General features: G+C 43.8%; 3 pseudogenes; all 3 read right to left on the reverse strand.

Annotated features, from left to right (window-relative positions):
• Window positions 1-7,435: 7,435 nt before the first annotated feature.
• LOC146391553 (5S ribosomal RNA) lies at window positions 7,436-7,554 on the reverse strand (annotated as a pseudogene).
• A 9,468-nt stretch (window positions 7,555-17,022) lies between these two features.
• LOC146391554 (5S ribosomal RNA) lies at window positions 17,023-17,141 on the reverse strand (annotated as a pseudogene).
• Window positions 17,142-17,602: 461 nt separating this feature from the next.
• LOC146391555 (5S ribosomal RNA) lies at window positions 17,603-17,721 on the reverse strand (annotated as a pseudogene).

Below are 17,721 nucleotides of genomic sequence, written 5' to 3' on the forward strand. Positions count from 1 at the left end.
GGTGAAGTCAAACGATGATTTTAATACACGCGTGGGAAGATCACTTCGTACGCAGACAGCAATTGATCTTCAACTAATCAAAGCATAAGCAGATATTTTATACCATCAGGGTTTGAATTTAATGACGCCCCCTCATGCGTCAGGTACATTTCATACATAGGTCAGATCAAAACCACAATGACTTTTAACACAGTTTAAAAAGAACATTATCTCTGTCTTCATGGCAGATGTTTCCTGTCAACCTTTTTGACTAGCGCTTCTCCAAAACCGCAGACAATGTTTTGCAGTGAGCTAGCACTTTCTGCAAGCCCACAGTTACAAGCAAACCTGATATGTCACGACCTCACTAGGCACTGTGTCTCCTCTCACCTACTAACGCTCGCAGTCCAACAGAGGCCACTGTTAAATGTGTCACAGTTTACTAAAACTAAAGATGTAATATAAACTGAATAAATGTTTTAACCAACTGATACTACTTAAAACTCAATACAAGAATAGGAACATATAAAAGATAATAGAAATGACCTGATATAAGTGTTTTGTAAGCATGTATTGCAATCCCTTCTATGTTCTAGTTTCCCTCAGCATGTATCATCTGGACAGTCACGCCAGTGAAGCTTAAGACCCTCAATGAACCGAACATCAACTCAAAATAAGCACAGATATGCAATGTGTATAAAATAGCTATAACTGCATCTGGAATACAAGGTTAATATGATAACAGTATGCATAAACATCTTAAGGCCAGCTTAGAGGGAACATTGCATAGGCCCACTAAAAGTTACAAAATAAGCTAATATCAAATACATTTACTGTAAACCCATCAGAAGGTTATTCATGTGGCAAAAAGTTAGATCTATACAAAATGTTGCAGGGAAACAGAGAAGGAGCTCATATAGGTTTGAGTTTTATTCACATCTATTGTGCAGGTACAAATAACAGAGTGGAAAACTTCATATTTTGTGTTTGTAAACATTAATTTATGAAGATTAATTAACATGAGTGTAGCACAAAGTAAAGGTGAAAGCAGTATTCTGACACGACAGTGCAATCAAAACACATTTTGCCACTACAATCTGTGAATAATTGTGACAAACAACTGTCATTTTAATATTGGACAAAATAGGTTCCAGAGTGTGGGGGTGCCTACTGGGGTCAGCGGGGGAGCTTGCCCCAGGGAGGGGCCGCTTGCCCCTCCCTTTCTTCCCTCCCCATCCTCAGCTGCCTCCCTATTCCCGCTCTACCACACCCACCCACACACGCAGGGGTTGGGGTGCAGGTATGTCACCAAGGTGCAGGGGAGGCACTCCCCCTCTGTCCTCTTCTGGCCGCCTGTGCCTCAATTTTATTCTGCAACCTAGACATCCACATTACTCACACTCTCACATAACACATACATATAGGGCCTTGGGGGTGGGCACGTTTTACAGCATCCAGAGGATGGTCGGTGTATTCCAACCCACCTCTGGCGCTGGTGCCCTACCCTCAATTTTAAATGCATTTAGACACTAAGGGTTTTCGGGAGGAGCCGTGCTTCTCTCTGAGAGGAAGCTAGTACCATGCTCTCCTGAGTTTAAAATGCACTTTAGAACAGCACACAGCAACACTACATATGAGCGGGCGTAGGGAGGTTTGGGGTCTTCACTCACCCCGGTTCTGTTAGCCTGGGGGCTGGGGGGCTGGGAGGAGGTGCTGGCTGTCAGATTGGGGTCTGGGATGCGGGGCCTCCCTGCTACTGCAGATAAGGAGGTGGTCCGCTTTCCGCTTGACTCCACCCCAGAGAGAAGGGTTACATCTCCTGGGTTTAGGTGCGGCTTGCCCCTCTGGGGGCGGGGGTACCTGGACCTGGGATATAGAGTATGTTTGGGGAGTGCGACTGTCTGTGCAGTGTCTATTTGTGTCTGTCTACATGTTGGGTGAGTGCCGAGTATTTGGTTGTGCATATGGGGTGGGAATGCACGTCTGTGTCCGCGTGCGCCTGTTCGTCTGTGTCTATATGTCAGGTTGGGTCTTAGACTCAACCTCTCTGGGTACATCTCAGGCCCTCCAAAGTACGGAGGCCTATCTCCCCTCACCACACTCCCTGCCGGTGGCTGATGCCCTCAGACGTTGGTGTGTTGGTGGTCCTTGTTGTCTGGGGCTGGGCGCTCATGTATGTACCGGCTCACTCCTGGTGGCCGATTGGCGGGGCCTGGCGCCTGTGGCCCGGCTGGGCCCCTTCCAGGGGTTGGGATGCCCTCAGGCCTCTGGCCTCTGGGCCTGAAGCTCGGTCCTCTCTGGCACAACTGGCTGCCGGCAGAGCCCGCGGGCACGCCACTGCAACCCACTCTGGCCTCTGCTCCGTAGCTGCTGGGTGACCTCTCGTTTGGGGCTCTACTCAGCTCTTCCCAGGAGGGTGGCACGGTTCCCCCCCCCTTTGGTTGTCCTCCTCGGATCCTTGTACTCTGGGGCCTCTGGATATCTGGGGCCTGGATCTCCTCCATACCTGCTTCATACCCTGGTGGACGGGGCTATGGCTCCCCACACTCCCTAGCAGATCGTTACATGGAGAAACCTTTGGAATACAAGCATGCTGATCCACACAGGTGTGCACACAGGTGTGCACACGGGTGTTCACAGATGCGGACTACACTTTTCTTGGCTACTGCCTCAAAGCACATTGTGCGCTGTCTATCTTGCGTGCTGCACAATATCGTTTAATATTTAGTATCTACTGTTATCTACTGCTAGCTAGTTTATTGTGATGGTGCTGTTTTTATTATGTTGCTCTTTTTTTGTTTGCTTTCTCTTCTGTTCTTTTTTTTCTCCATACAGGTGATCCAGGTGTTTTGTTTGTTTTTCTTTCTTTCTTCCCCCTTTCTCACCGTCTCTTCTCCCCTCTGGTTTTCTTTCTCTCCCTCTCTTTCTTTCATTCTTTCTTCCTGTCCTATCCCCCAGTCATGTCTGTCCCGTTTGTAGCAACCGAAAATAAAATAAATTCATAATTATAATAAAGGTCAATCAAATGGACCAATATGGCAAGGCCATGATGATCCACTTGGTAAAATAAATCCGCTTGGCATCTTTCTTGGCCTTAAGACAACAATTCTGATGGCTAAAGATCCAAACGGGACACAAAAAAAAAAAAAAAATATTGGACAAAATAGTTGTGCGGCCCTAACCTGAAATATGCTGTTTGTTCTGAATGAAAAACGTTAGTCTTTGGTAAACATTTTAATCACATTTATAGATGCAATATGTTATTTCAGTTAAGACTAAATGTTACCACACGTTCCCATCATTAGAGCGCATTTAAAGTGTGGAGAAGTCTGTGAAGGTTCTCAGTCATCCAGGTAATCGTAGTCTAAGGAGCTTGGAAAGAAAAGCGTCTGGACTTCTTTGAGTTACTTGAAGACGTTTCACCTCTCATCTGAGAAGCTTCTTCAGTTCTAAGGGTCAAATGGTGGAGAGTCCAAGCTGTATTGAAGAATTTCTAACTTCATGTAGGCTAAACAGCGGCCTAGAATTAGACTCAAAACCCTGCAGTTGCCCAAAATAAAGGGGGCATTAATGTACCAGATTCTTTAGAACACCAGAAATAACTGCTAAGATGGGTCCAACACATCTGAGTTCATGCTGGAGGAACTGTGGGACACACTCTGCCAACCATACTTATATATTGTGGCTCTGCCCTAAACTCTGTGTATTCTGGAGGCAGATATTTGATGCTCTCAAAGACATTTTCCAAGGTAAATATTCCACTAAGTCCTACAGTAGCAGTGTTGGGAAGGATTGCAGAACATATTGACTGCAAAGCCAAAACTTACCTGCTAAATATATGACTCACTGCAGCCCTAAAATGCATAACTATCAGATGGTTAAAACCAGAAACTCCCACATATGGATATATGGATCCAGAGAGTGTATGATGTCTGTCTGATGGAACAAATTACATACTACATACTACCTTTACTGCTACAATGAAGAACACCACCTAATTTTGTGAGCTCACTCTCTCTCTACACACACACACACACACACACACACACACACACACACACACACGTGCTGGACATTCATGGCTGCTTTGTGTAGTTACAGTTGAATAGAGGAAGTGTAGGATGTATCACTGCTGATTCAAAATAAATAAAAATTTAGTTAAAAAAGAGTAACAATTAAAAAGATGCAACACTGTTGTAATCTTGTTGAAATCTGGACAGCAGGAGGTGTAGTTTCCCTGAATTTGTTTTCCTGAATTTCTCTGTATTTTTTGTCACTAAGAAGTCAGGAGGCAGCATGAAACATGAAGTAGATTCACAACTTTTTAAAAATTTGATTAATTATCCTTTACATTTGAGAGTAACAGATAGTTAAGTAAACTAGTTATCATACACTCTTTAAAAAAATGGAAATATAAATATTTAACATCAGATTTCTCACAGAAACACAGAATTTATATCAATAACCCTAAAACATAAAAAGCAACTTGTCCACCCAAGTTGTGAATGCAATAACATGAGAACGAAGGGACGTAGGAGTTTCAAACTGATACCACAGGTGTATCTATAATTGGTTTAAAATCAGTAACCTTGACCTTGAGGTCAAATTTTTATGAAAATCTTGTAAATTGATAACTTGAGAACATGGCGACATAGGATATAGAAATTCATTACATAGGTACATCTGCTGGGAGGCTGAGGGGCACTACTGGCTGTTGCTAGTAGTTTTTCTTTGAAATTTTCTGTTTAATTAAAACAATGCAGACGGAGTCATCTACAACAAAGATATGATTACCTGACAAAATGAACCTCATATACATGTCTATTCAGTAAAAGAAATTAATTGTGTTTAAAGCAAACAGATAAAGGGATCAGTAATGGCAATTATTTGTCATTGTCTTACTTGTCTTAGCCCAGTTAGGTAAACATTAACAATTGTGGTGGCAGATTTATTTTGTCATGTATTAACTGAGAGCCATGCTAGGCTCAGGGAGACTCTGCTGACCGTCTGTCCCGCGGTCATGCAGGGACTTCATCAAGCTTGCTTGTCTGTTCTTTGTGTGTTTTGATTAAAGAATGTTAGCTACCGCTCACCGCTCGCCTGCAGGCTTTATTTAAATGGAAAAATTCCACAACAGGCAAAAAAAAAAGCTTTTTGCTAAAAAAAAAGAAGATTTAGAGCAGAAGTTTTTTGCACTGCATTTTAAAATGAAAACATATTGCATTTATTTACAATTAAAGACACAGAGCAGACAGTGTGTTACTGTTTTACATCCACAGACACACAAGAAAAGAAGCAGGCAACATGAGGTCAAGTTATGACAATTTTATTTGTGTATTTCAGTACATGTATTCAGAATAGAGTTTTTAAAAAACAAACAAACGTCCCAAGAAGAAGGATGGGGTGAAAGAAAGGTGGAGAGAGGGGGAAGGAGGAAGAAACTATTGATCTCCTCAAACTTGATGCTGCTGGATCAGTTCTTTCTCAGCAGTCTGCTCCAGAATCCCCTCCTGTCCTCGGCTTTCTTTTCTTTTGCCTTCAGTTCTTTTAAGGTTTTGTTGAGCTGCTCCTCGGCATCTTTAAATTTTTCTTTCAGCTGCTGTTTGGCCAGTTTCACTTTCTGTTTGAGGAGCTCTTTAGCTTCCTTTTTGTGCTTTCGTATTTCTTTAAGTGCGTCTTTGCAGTCTTTCTTGGTCACCGCAGAGCCGCTCATTTCTTTCTTGAATGCCTTCAACTCAATTTTCTCTTCTGCAAGTTCTTCTTGCACTTTCATCAGTTCCTTCTTCATGTTTTGAGTGTAACTCTTTGTATCTTCCATTTCTTTCTTTGCTTCCTGTATTTTCATTTTCTCTTCCTCCAACACTTTTTGAGCTTCCAACAATTCTTTCTTCATATTTTCAATCTCATTTTCTGCCTCATGTTTACGTTTTTTCTCCTCTTGAAGTTGTTGCTTTACATGCAGTAATTCCTTCCTTAGTTTTTCAGCTTCAGCCATTACATTTGCAGCTTCTTGTGTTGCCAACTGCATTTTCCTTTTTTCCTCTTCAAAAGCTTCCTGCACCTCCTGTAATTCCTGAATCATATTTCCTGCCTCCTTCTTTGCAGTTTGATATTTATTTTTGGCTTCTTGTGCTGTGGTTTTCTCTTCCTCCAATGCTTTTTGAGCTTCCAACAGTTCTTTCTTCATGTTTTCATTCTCGTTTTCTGCGTGCTGTTTTCCCATTTTCTCTCCTTTAAGTTTGAGACCCACATGCAGTAATTCCTGCAATACTACTTCAGTTTCAAACTTTGAATTTTTAACTTCTCCTCTTGAATTTTCTGCCTCTTCTTTTAATTTGACATTTTCAGCCTGTATCATTTGAAATTCTTCTTGCAGGTTAATCAGCTGTACTGTATTGTATGGTGAAGCACTCGCCGATCCTCTTCTCGTTCTCCCTTCATTCATTTTGGCCTTTTAAACAAAGGAACCAACGTTTTGTAGAGGAGTGAAGTGAAGTTTTCGATGTTTTCTTCGTCAACTGTCATTTTTTCCTGCACAGAGATGCTGCTGTAGATGTGTCTCTAGCTGTGTCTGGATACAATGAAACATGCTGTAACTAAGTGCTTGTGTTGCACAGTTCTACTGAACATTCCATTTCATGCATGCTCCGCCCACATGGTCAGGAATGTCAGGTGCTGCATCACCAAATGCTGCTCCCGTTGCCTAGCAATAACAGCTGTTTACTTTTTGGGGTCTGGTTCATTATTTAATAAAGAAAACATGTCCAAGTATTGGGTGCTGAGGCTCAGCGCATATTCTAGCCTGCTGTGTGGGTGGGCAGCTAGAAATCACTGGTGGGCAACATGAGTGAGGAGAAAACTGGAGCAGCCAAGCAGGGAGCTGCAGGTTGCTGGTTTGAGTCTCTGTTCAGATGCTGGTGTCTCCTCTCTCTGAGATGTCTGCAAACAGTCCCAGATAAAACAATAAGGATAATAAACAAACACGTGACTAAAATAACAATTATGACTCTGATGTGTTTCATGTGTAGCAGGATGGCCTCTATACAGCAGTCGCTGCAAGCATCCACATCGGCACACGTGGTGCAGATTGCCTTAGCCAGAGTCTCGGGCCCTGGTGTGGTGTAAGTGGCCTCACCAGCAACTAAGGCCCTGGTGTGGTGTAGATGGCCTCAGCCAGAGCCACAGGCCTTGGTATGGTGTAGGTGGCCCCAGCCGGCAACTCAGGCCCTGGTGTGGTGTAGATTGCCTTAGCCAGAGTCACAGGCCCTGGTGTGGTGTAAGTGGCCTCACCTAGCAACTAAGGCCCTGCTGTGGTGTAGATTGCCACAGCCAGCAGCACAAGACATTGGTAAAGAGCCAAAAGCAATGTCGTTAATGTGCCCTCATTAATGGGCAGGTGCTTCTGGTCTTTTAATACACCCCTTCTCTGAATCAAAAGCAGTTCAATGACATGAAAGGCTTACAGCACCAGGTATTCCCAGGCAGTCTCCCATTAAAGTACTAACCAAGCCCAGCCCTGCTTAGCCTCCGAGATCAGACGAGGTCAGGCGTGCTCAGGGTGGTATGGCCGTAAGCTGCTGGGCCCAGCACAATGTGTCAATTTATGGAATCAGGTGATGAGGTGGCAAGTACCTGAAGTTACGAACACAATCCTATAACCCTGCCTGCATGCTTGCCTAATACCCTAACCCAAATACTCAGTTTAGCATTTATCCAGTAGCACAGGCCCTGAATTTTTGAAGATGGCCTCAGGAACCAGCACAGGGCCTGGTTTGGTGAAGATGTCCTCGGCCAGAAGCACAGGCCCTGGTGTGGTGTAAGTGGCCTCAGCCAGAGCCACAGGCCCTGGTGTGGTGTAAGTGGCCTGAGCAAGAGCCACAGGCCCTGGTGTGGTGTAGATGGCCTCAGCCAGAGCCACAGGCCCTGGTGTGGTGTAGGTGGTCCCAGCCGGCAACTAAGGCCCTGGTGTGTTGTAGATTGCCTTAGCCAGAGTCACAGGCCCTGGTGTGGTGTAGGTGGCCTCACCTAGCAGCACAAGACATTGGTAAAGAGCCAAAAGCAATGTCGTTAATGTGTCCTCATTAATGGGCAGCTGCTTTGGGTCTTTTAATACACCCCTTCTCTGGATCAAAAGCAGTTCAATGACATGAAAATGAAAGGCTTACAGCACCAGGTATTCTCAGGCAGTCTCCCATCCAAGTACTAACCAAGCCTAGCCCTGCATAGCTTCCCTCAGTGAACTGTTGATGATGGATAGTAGTGTGGGACCAATGCTGGTGATAGACCTGGACAGGACGGGTCTATCACCAGCATTGTGTGTTGCTTCCATAACTTTGCCAGTCTTCTAGCTTGCTTACTTGCCACAAGTGCACTGTGCCACCTACCAATAGAAAGGAAAAAATAATGTGCATATTTCCACGAGAGAAATCCCACGCCTGGACCGTCATTGACTGCTGCCATGATTCTAGCTTACGTCACAGCGTCATGTGCGCCTTTTACATCCAACACAAAAACTGCAGTCGTGGTGCTTTCGATTGTACTCAGAACTCTGAAATTCTGCCTTCTGAATAGGAAGATGTAGGTAACACCAGACTGCAGATGAGCTGCATACAGGGCTGGACTGGGACAAAAAATTGGCCCGGGCATTTTGACTAGAGACCGGCCCACCATTATAGGAAAAATGATAAAGCCTTTGTGTGGTAGGACTTGACTTAAGCGGTCAAAGAAGTGCAGGAGACTGATGCTGTCCAGTGTAGCAAGTGATTTATTCACCATTTTGTGACCCAAACAATATTTACAAAGAAGCAAATAAGAAACTCAACTCCATAATTAACTCAGTTCAAATAAACATAACTGAACTTAAATCAACAGAAATTAAGGTCAAACTGCACACAGCTACACTGACCTGAACCTTTCTCTCTTGAAACACCTGAGTTGTTCTGCTTAAATAGTCCACTTAACCAAACAATTTCTCCTCTGGACTATTCCATTCAGTAGGTGGGTAAGATGAACATGATTATATTCAAACCTCTACTACTCCTCTTTACTGGCAACATAAACTCTGGTGTAATCAATACATATTACAACAATAAATCCATTTCTTCATAAACCCTCTAAAATCAACTTTAAATTATAAGAGTTCTTCCCCTTCTGCACTTGGTCTCTTCCTGTGACCTCAGATGAACCCAGAAGGTATAAAGCAGGAAAGTAAAAATACATTTCCTCCTTTTGTTTCTGGAAGACAGGTAGGTAAGGTAAGTTATAAACAATACAAATTAACAGTTGAAATAAATAACATGTTAACTTAACAAACTTGTAGGGATTGATTTAAACCAAGATATTATATTATATAATCTGTAAAAGTGCAAAACATAAACAAACCCGGGATAGTAGATGTTTGCCTATTGCAGATTACATGTGAAATATGGTTAAATCAAAACAAGAATGTTAACTAAGAATATAGACAAATGGTCTTCTCACCCACTTTGTCACATGAAAACAAACGCTGTTGTGACAGTGATGTTCACTGTCTTGATGGTATATATGTATCAATCTATCAATCGTTTGTTGTAAGATTCAGATAATTATTTTTTAAAAGCTAGACATTTTAAATGAGAATAAGAAAGAAAAGTATTTCCTTGTGCCCACCTCTCCCTGTTAATGCCCTACCTGGCCCCCCTGGCAAAACTTTGCTAGATCCGCACCTGCACAGTTACCAGCTGTCAGCTACCTAAAAAAGGATCCTGGTGTTATTTGTCTCTCAGAAACAGTTCATAACTTCCCTTCAACTCATTCATGTCACCTAAAAGGTAAACATGTTTCTCCATCACCTGTTCAGCTCTGATGATTCAGTAAGGACGTCTCCTGGTTTCATCTTCATGTTTCCCTCTCACCAGATAACCAAACCGATATCATGACCAGCAGCTTTTTTGCAGCTGTGGCTCCAGCAAACATCAGCTGATAGTAGAAATTAATATTAAATAAATTCTAACAACAGCTGATCAAGCTTAAATGTGCTGCTGTTGTTTAACGCGACATCGGCTGGTTTCCTCTTTCTGGCGCAAAGTGGGCGATAAACAAACAAGAGAGCCAATCAGCTGATCATTGATCAGTTTTCATGATTGAAGTAGAAACAGGAGAGGGACGGGGGAGAATGAAAGAAGAAGAGGCAACTGTGCAGCAAAGACACAGAATAACTCCAGCTTTGTGCCTTTTTCATTGTAGCTGAATTACGGGACAAACTGTTCTTTTTCACCTCAATACGAAACGCGTAATATTTTCTCTGAATACCAGACGGGACAGTTGGCAACTCTAATAACTTATGAACAAAATAAAGTTCAACATCATTAACTTCATAGCACCCACCCAGCTGTATAGAAACGCCGTCATGCTAGCTAGTACACAGTATGGAAAAAGTCAGAATAACGAAAATAAACTCCACCTAAACTTGGTTTATATCTGACCCAGATAGACTGCAGGTCATAACTTCTTACCTGAAGTTCAGTTCACACTTGGACCAGCGGCCGCCTCGGGTCTCTTTTCCTTCTGCATCCCCTTTCCCTCCTCCACCTGCTGGCCTCCACCACTTGCTAATGTTACTGAATCTGTGGAAGCTCCGCGATAGCCACCACACGAAGTAACGAGTAACGACCCTATCTAAATCCCAGTAACGACTAACGCGTTCCTGATTATGGCATAATAACTAATTACCGTGCTCGTTACCACAATAATAATGTAGTTACTGTAACGCGTTACTTAATAACGCGTTAGTCCCAACACTGATCATAATTAACCTAATTAACCATAATTAACTCCCTGGAGGACAGATAATGATGAGATGAGATGAGATGAGATGAGATGAGATGAATTGCCCACAACTGAGACGACAGACCTTGCTGACCATACATAAAATACACAAACATCACATTGGGGAGACAGGCCAGGTTAGGTAGCAAATGAAAAAACAGTGAAATGTGTAACACAAAGGGATAATCCAGGAATGCACAGATATCATCACACCATAACACAATAAAACACAGACAAACAACATTCCAGTGTGCACAGCTGGTTCTGGGACCGCTGCAATCTTTGATCGCACCTCCAGCTGATCCGCTGTCCACATCGGATGGGAGGTAAGCATGGGAGGAGGCATTGGATTTGGGGAAGGGAGGGTGACGGTGAGAGTGTATCAGTATCAGTGTACATGTGTGTGTGCGTGTGTGTATCCCGTGTTCAGCTGAGAGAAAGTGTCACCACTCCCAGTTAAGCGAAGGACAACAGTCTCCAGTGGACCCATGTGGCCTTAAAGGAGGGACAAAGAGTGCTGACAACAGTCCTGTTTATCATGGAAGAATTTTTGTTGTTCCAGTCAGCTTTGACCTTGGCAGGCCTTCAGCTGGCGCCAGTGCGATAGCTGCATGAGTGAAGACGGTGAATGTTTATGTTTAGTGTGAACAGCTGCATCCAACTTTTACAGTTGGTCAAATGTCTGTCACTGGTCACCAATTCTCTCAATTCCCATTCTTCTTCTCCAAGATCTTACCCATTTCAAAGCTATGAGCTTCTCCGAGATGTTATCCATATTGCGTTTAATAAACACAGTCTGAGTATTCACAGTCCTGCCCATTGTCTATCACAGGGGTGTCGAACTCCAGGCCTCAAGGGCCGGTGTCCTGCAGGGTTTACATATTACCAAGCCTCTGGAGATCTTCAAGACATATTGAAGAGGTCATTTGGCACTTAAATCAGCTGTGTTGCATCAAGGACACATCTAAAACCTGCAGGACACCGGCCCTCGAGGCCTGGAGTACCAGGGTTAGGGTTAGACCCTATCTTGGTCTATCATGTTGGCAATCCTTGTGGGATTTTGAACAGCTGTAGCCGGTTCTTGTTCTTCGATAAGCCAGGTCCAAGCCAGCTCCAATCATCCAGAACTCTGTTATCGTGTTTCCGGAATCGGAATGTTCGGAATTCCGGAATGCGCCATAGTTCCGGAATGTTCGGAATTCCGGAATCGGAATGTTCGGAATTCCGGAATGCGCCATAGTTCCGGAATGTTCGGAATTCCGGAATCGGAATGTTCGTAAATCCGGAATCGGAATGTTCGGAATTCCGGAATGCGCCGATGGTTCCGGAATGTTCGGAATGTTTGGAATTCCGGAATGCGCCATAGTTCCGGAATGTTCGGAATTCCGGAATGCGCCATAGTTCCGGAATGTTCGGAATTCCGGAATCGGAATGTTCAGAATTCCGGAATCGGAATGTTCGGAATTCCGGAATCGGAATGTTCGGAATTCCGGAATGCGCCATAGTTCCGGAATGTTCGGAATTCCGGAATGCGCCATAGTTCCGGAATGTTCGGAATTCCGGAATCAAAATGTTCAGAATTCCGGAATCGGAATGTTCGGAATTCCGGAATCGGAATGTTCGGAATTCCGGAATGCGCCATAGTTCCGGAATGTTCGGAATTCCGGAATCGGAATGTTCGGAATTCCGGAATCGGAATGTTCGGAATTCCGGAATCGGAATGTTCGGAATTCCGGAATGCGCCATAGTTCCGGAATGTTCGGAATTCCGGAATCGGAATGTTCGGAATTCCGGAATCGGAATGTTCGGAATTCCGGAATCGGAATGTTCGGAATTCCGGAATGCGCCATAGTTCCGGAATGTTTGGAATTCCGGAATCGGAATGTTCGGAATTCCGGAATCGGAATGTTCGGAATTCCGGAATGCGCCATAGTTCCGGAATGTTCGGAATTCCGGAATCAGAATGTTCGGAATTCCGGAATCGGAATGTTCGGAATTCCGGAATGCGCCATAGTTCCGGAATCGGAATGTTCGGAATTCCGGAATCGGAATGTTCGGAATTCCGGAATGCGCCATAGTTCCGGAATGTTCGGAATTCCGGAATGCGCCATAGTTCCGGAATGTTCGTAATTCCGGAATCGGAATGTTCGTAATTCCGGAATCGGAATGTTCGGATTTCCGGAATTGGAATGTTCGGAATTCCGGAATGCGCCATAGTTCCGGAATGTTCGGAATTCCGGAATCGGAATGTTCGGAATTCCGGAATGCGCCATAGTTCCGGAATTTTCGGAATTCCGGAATGCGCCATAGTTCCGGAATGTTCGGAATTCCGGAATCGGAATGTTCGTAATTCCGGAATCGGAATGTTCGGAATTCCGGAATTGGAATGTTCGGAATTCCGGAATGCGCCATAGTTCCGGAATGTTCGGAATTCCGGAATCGGAATGTTCGGAATTCCGGAATGCGCCATAGTTCCGGAATGTTCGTAATTCCGGAATCGGAATGTTCGGAATGCGCCCATGGTTCCGGAATTTTCGGAATGTTCGGAATTCCGGAATGCGCCATATTTCCGGAATGTTAGGAATTCCGGAATCGGAATGTTCGGAATTCCGGAATGCGCCAAGGTTCCGGAATGTTCGGAATTCCGGAATCGGAATGTTCGATATTCCAGAATCGGAATGTTCGGAATTCCGGAATGCGCCCATGGTTCCGGAATGTTCGGAATGTTCGGAATTCCGGAATGCGCCATAGTTCCGGAATGTTCGGAATTCCGGAATGTGCCAAGGTTCTGGAATGTTCGGAATTCCGGAATGCACCATGGTTCCGGAATGTTCGGAATTCCGGAATGCACCCTGGTTCCGGAATGTTCGGAATGTTCGGAATTCCGGAATGCGCCATAGTTCCGGAATGTTCGGCATTCCGGAATGCGCCATAGTTCCGGAATGTTCGGAATTCCATAATGCACCATGGTTCCGGAATGTTCGGAATGAGACTTCAATAAGGTTATAGCCCCTATGACTCAAATCAAGTTAAAACGAGAAATAAGAAATTCATAAGTTGAACTATCTCATATGGAAGAAAATGTTGAGTAATGAATGATGAATTTAAGCTATTTGAATTTGTACAGCTGTTTTTCAAATATGAAGTCTGTATGACTTGGGCGTGGCTGGTGCATAGCTTTCATGATTTATATTAATAAATAGCAGGGACTTTATACTTGGTTGTATTTAGAACTGTTAAAAATAATTAAATATAAGCAATTAACATTTAAACTTCTCACAAGAGCATTTTCAGCATCGTATCAAAGAAAAACAACACCTGGAGAACAAGCTAAAAGAAAGGCAAGATATTTATAAAGATTGTTTTTGTTTTGCCCATACTCATCGTTGATGATTTCAAATAGAACATATGAACCCTTCCGTGGTCTTAGCGTTTCTCTGCTGCACGCAGAAGTCGTTCTGACCCACTGCCAGCCTGTGTTGTCTTGTGTGTGTGTGATTGTGTGTGTTTTCCACTCTTTCCATGTCAAACAGAATGGACTCAGGCGCAGACTCAGGCTCTTGAGGATAAAAGTGCACTTTTTGGTATTTTGTGCTTCTGGCGCACTGTAATTATGTTCTTATGTAATGGGGGAGTTGGATAAGCCAGGATAAGACAGTTTTTTGACAGTCTTGCCGTAACTTAAATTTTCATTACACATCTTTTTTGAAAGAAAAGTACCTGGTCTTGCTCGTGTTTACCTGTTGTTGGCTCCTAAAGGTGGTACAGAAGAGTAAAACAGAGCCAGAATGCCGCCAATACAAAAGTAAAAAAAACTAGCTTCACTGGTGACGGAAAAGGTAAGTGACTCATGCTGCAGGTGAGATCAGACGCAGGAGATGTAGCAGAAAGAAAGAAAATGGTAGCTTAGAATTTAACAAAAGGTTTTTTTCAAGGTCCCATTGTTCCAAATATACCAATCAACTGTCATATAATTAACCATATCTTATCATAATCAGTGTTGGGTAAGTTACTTTAAATTACTTTAAGTTACTCGTTACTTTCAAAGTAACTAGTTACTAGGGAAAGTAACTTTGGTTTTACTCAGAATTCTCTTGTTAAGTAAGTAAGTAAGTAAACTATTTATTAAGCGCTTTTCACAGACAGACAATCACAAAGCGCTGTACACAAATATTAAAATATTAAAATAAACAATAAAATCAATAGACATTATATACAATGTAAAAGATCAAATGTAAATAATGTAAAAAATATAAAATATGTAGATCAACAAAAGGCTTGTTTGAACAGAAGAGTTTTTAACTGTTTTTTAAAAGAATCCACAGAGTCAAGCAAACGTAAATGTAGTGGTAAACTGTTCCACAGCCTTGGTGCAACAGACTGAAAGGCTCTGTCCCCTTTTGTCTTCAGTCGTGTACGGGGAACAACTAAGAGACTCTGAGTCTGTGAGCGGAGATGACGAGCAGCAGTGTATTTTATAAGAAGCTTGGATAAGTAATCTGGAGCCTGGCCATTTAGTGCTCTGTATGTTAAAACAAGAATTTTAAAGCGAATTCTAAACTCTATTGGGAGCCAATGTAAAGAATATAAGATGGGAGTGATGTGAACACGCTTGGTAGAGCGAGTTAGTAGCCTGGGTGCTGCGTTTTGTATTGTCTGGAGGCGAGAGAGAGATGATTTATCCAAGCTAGTAAAAAGGGAATTACAATAATCTAAGCGTGATGACACAAATGCATGAATGAGTTTTTCCAGTTCAGCTGAGGAAACCATATGTCGCAGTTTAGATATGTTTCTTAAATGATAGAAACAGGAACGGGACAAAGATTTTACATGAGAGTCAAGGCCCAGAGAAGAGTCAAATATTACTCCAAGATTTTGAATATTTGACTTGACAGATGGACAGAAAGAGGCAAGAACCTGACTGATTTTAGAATGTAGCTCAGAAGGAGCTATGATCATGGTCTCGGTCTTGTTAGTATTTAGAACAAGGTAGTTGCTTGAAAGCCAATCAGAAACCTGGGTTAAGCACTGGACTAGGGTGGACAGCCTATCCAGCTGATGAGGCTTAAAGGATATATGGAGCTGAATGTCATCAGCATAAAAATGATAAGACAGGTTGCTAAAAGATTGAATGATACCAGCTAAAGGAAGCATATAAAAAGAAAATAGTAATGGACCTAAAACTGAACCCTGTGGGACCCCACAGGTCAGGGCAGCAATGTCAGAGGTGAACCTGTCAGTCCTAACAGAAAAGGTCCTATCTGATAAGTAGGAAGAAAACCAGTCTAGGGCAGAGCCAGATATACCAGCCAAAACCTTGAGCCTGTTAAGTAGGATTTTGTGGTTAATGGTGTCAAAGGCTGCATTAAGATCAACCAAAATGATCACAGAACAGTTCCCTGCGTCAGATGCCATTAATAGATCATTATAGACTCTTAAGAGAGCGGTCTCTGTAGAGTGCTGCTTTTGAAAGCCAGACTGAAAAGGGTCAAGAATGTGTAATTTACATAATAGAGACCTGAACTGATTTTCAACAATTTTTTCAAGTAATTTACTTACAAATGGCAATTTTGAAATAGGTCGGTAATTACTAGCAGAGCTAGGATCAAGATTCTGTTGTTTTTTAACAGAGGAGTTACCTCAGCATGTTTAAAATAAGATGGAACACAGCCTTGCATGCTTGCCTAATACCCTAACCCAAATACTCAGTTTAGCATTTATCCAGTAGCACAGGCCCTGGATTTTTGAAGATGGCCTCAGGAACCAGCACAGGGCCTGGTGTGGTGTAGTTAGCCTCGGCCAGCAGCACTGGCCCTGGTGTGGTGTAAGTGGCCTCAGCCAGAGCCACAGGCCCTGGTGTGGTGTAGGTGGCCCCAGCCGGCAACTCAGGCCCTGGTGTGGTGTAGATTGCCTTAGCCAGAAGCACAGACCCTGGTGTGGTGTAGGTGGCCTCAGCCAGAACCACAGGCCCTGGTGTGGTGTAAGTGGCCTCACCAGCAACTAAGGCCCTGGTGTGGTGTAGATGGCCTCAGCCAGAGCCACAGGCCCTGGTGTGGTGTAGGTGGCCCCAGCCGGCAACTAAGGCCCTGGTGTGGTGTAAGTGGCCTCAGCTAGCAGCACAAGACATTGGTAAAGAGCCAAAAGCAATGTCGTTAATGTGCCCTCATTAATGGGCAGGTGCTTTGGGTCTTTTAATACACCCCTTCTCTGGATCAAAAGCAGTTCAATGACATGAAAAGCTCACAGGACCAGGTATTCCCAGGCAGTCTCCCATCCAAGTACTAACCAAGCACAGCCCCGCTTAGCTTCCGAGATCAGACGAGGTCGCGCGTGCTGAGGGTGGTATGGCCGTGAGCTGCTTGCCCCAGCACAATGTGTCAATTTATGGAATCAAGTGATGAGGTGGCAAGTACCTGAAGTTACGAACACAATCCTATAACCTTACCTGCATGCTTCCCTAATACCCTAACCCAAAGACTCAGTTTAGCATTTATCCAGCAGCACAGGCTTTGGATTTTTGAAGATGGCCTCTGGAACCAGCACAGGGCCTGGTGTGGGTGTAGTTAGCCTCGGCCAGCAGCACTGGCCCTGGTGTGTTGTAGGTGGCCTCAGCTAGCAGCACAGAGCCTGGTGTGGTGAAGATGGCCTCGGCCAGAAGCACAGGCCCTGGTGTGGTGTAAGTGGCCTCACCTAGCAGCACAAGACATTGGTAAAGAGCCAAAAGCAATGTCGTTAATGTGCCCTCATTAATGGGCAGCTGCTTTGGGTCTTTTAATACACCCCTTCTCTGGATCAAAAGCAGATCAATGACATGAAAGGCTTACAGCACCAGGTATTCCCAGGCAGTCTCCCATCCAAATACTAACCAAGCCCAGCCCTGCTTAGCTTCCGAGATCAAACGAGGTCAGGCGTGCTCACGGTGGTATGGCTGTAAGC

Source organism: Perissodus microlepis, chromosome 3 (genome assembly GCF_051167445.1).
Source record: "Perissodus microlepis isolate ML-2025 ecotype Zambia chromosome 3, ASM5116744v1, whole genome shotgun sequence".
NCBI classification, from domain to species: domain Eukaryota; kingdom Metazoa; phylum Chordata; class Actinopteri; order Cichliformes; family Cichlidae; genus Perissodus; species Perissodus microlepis.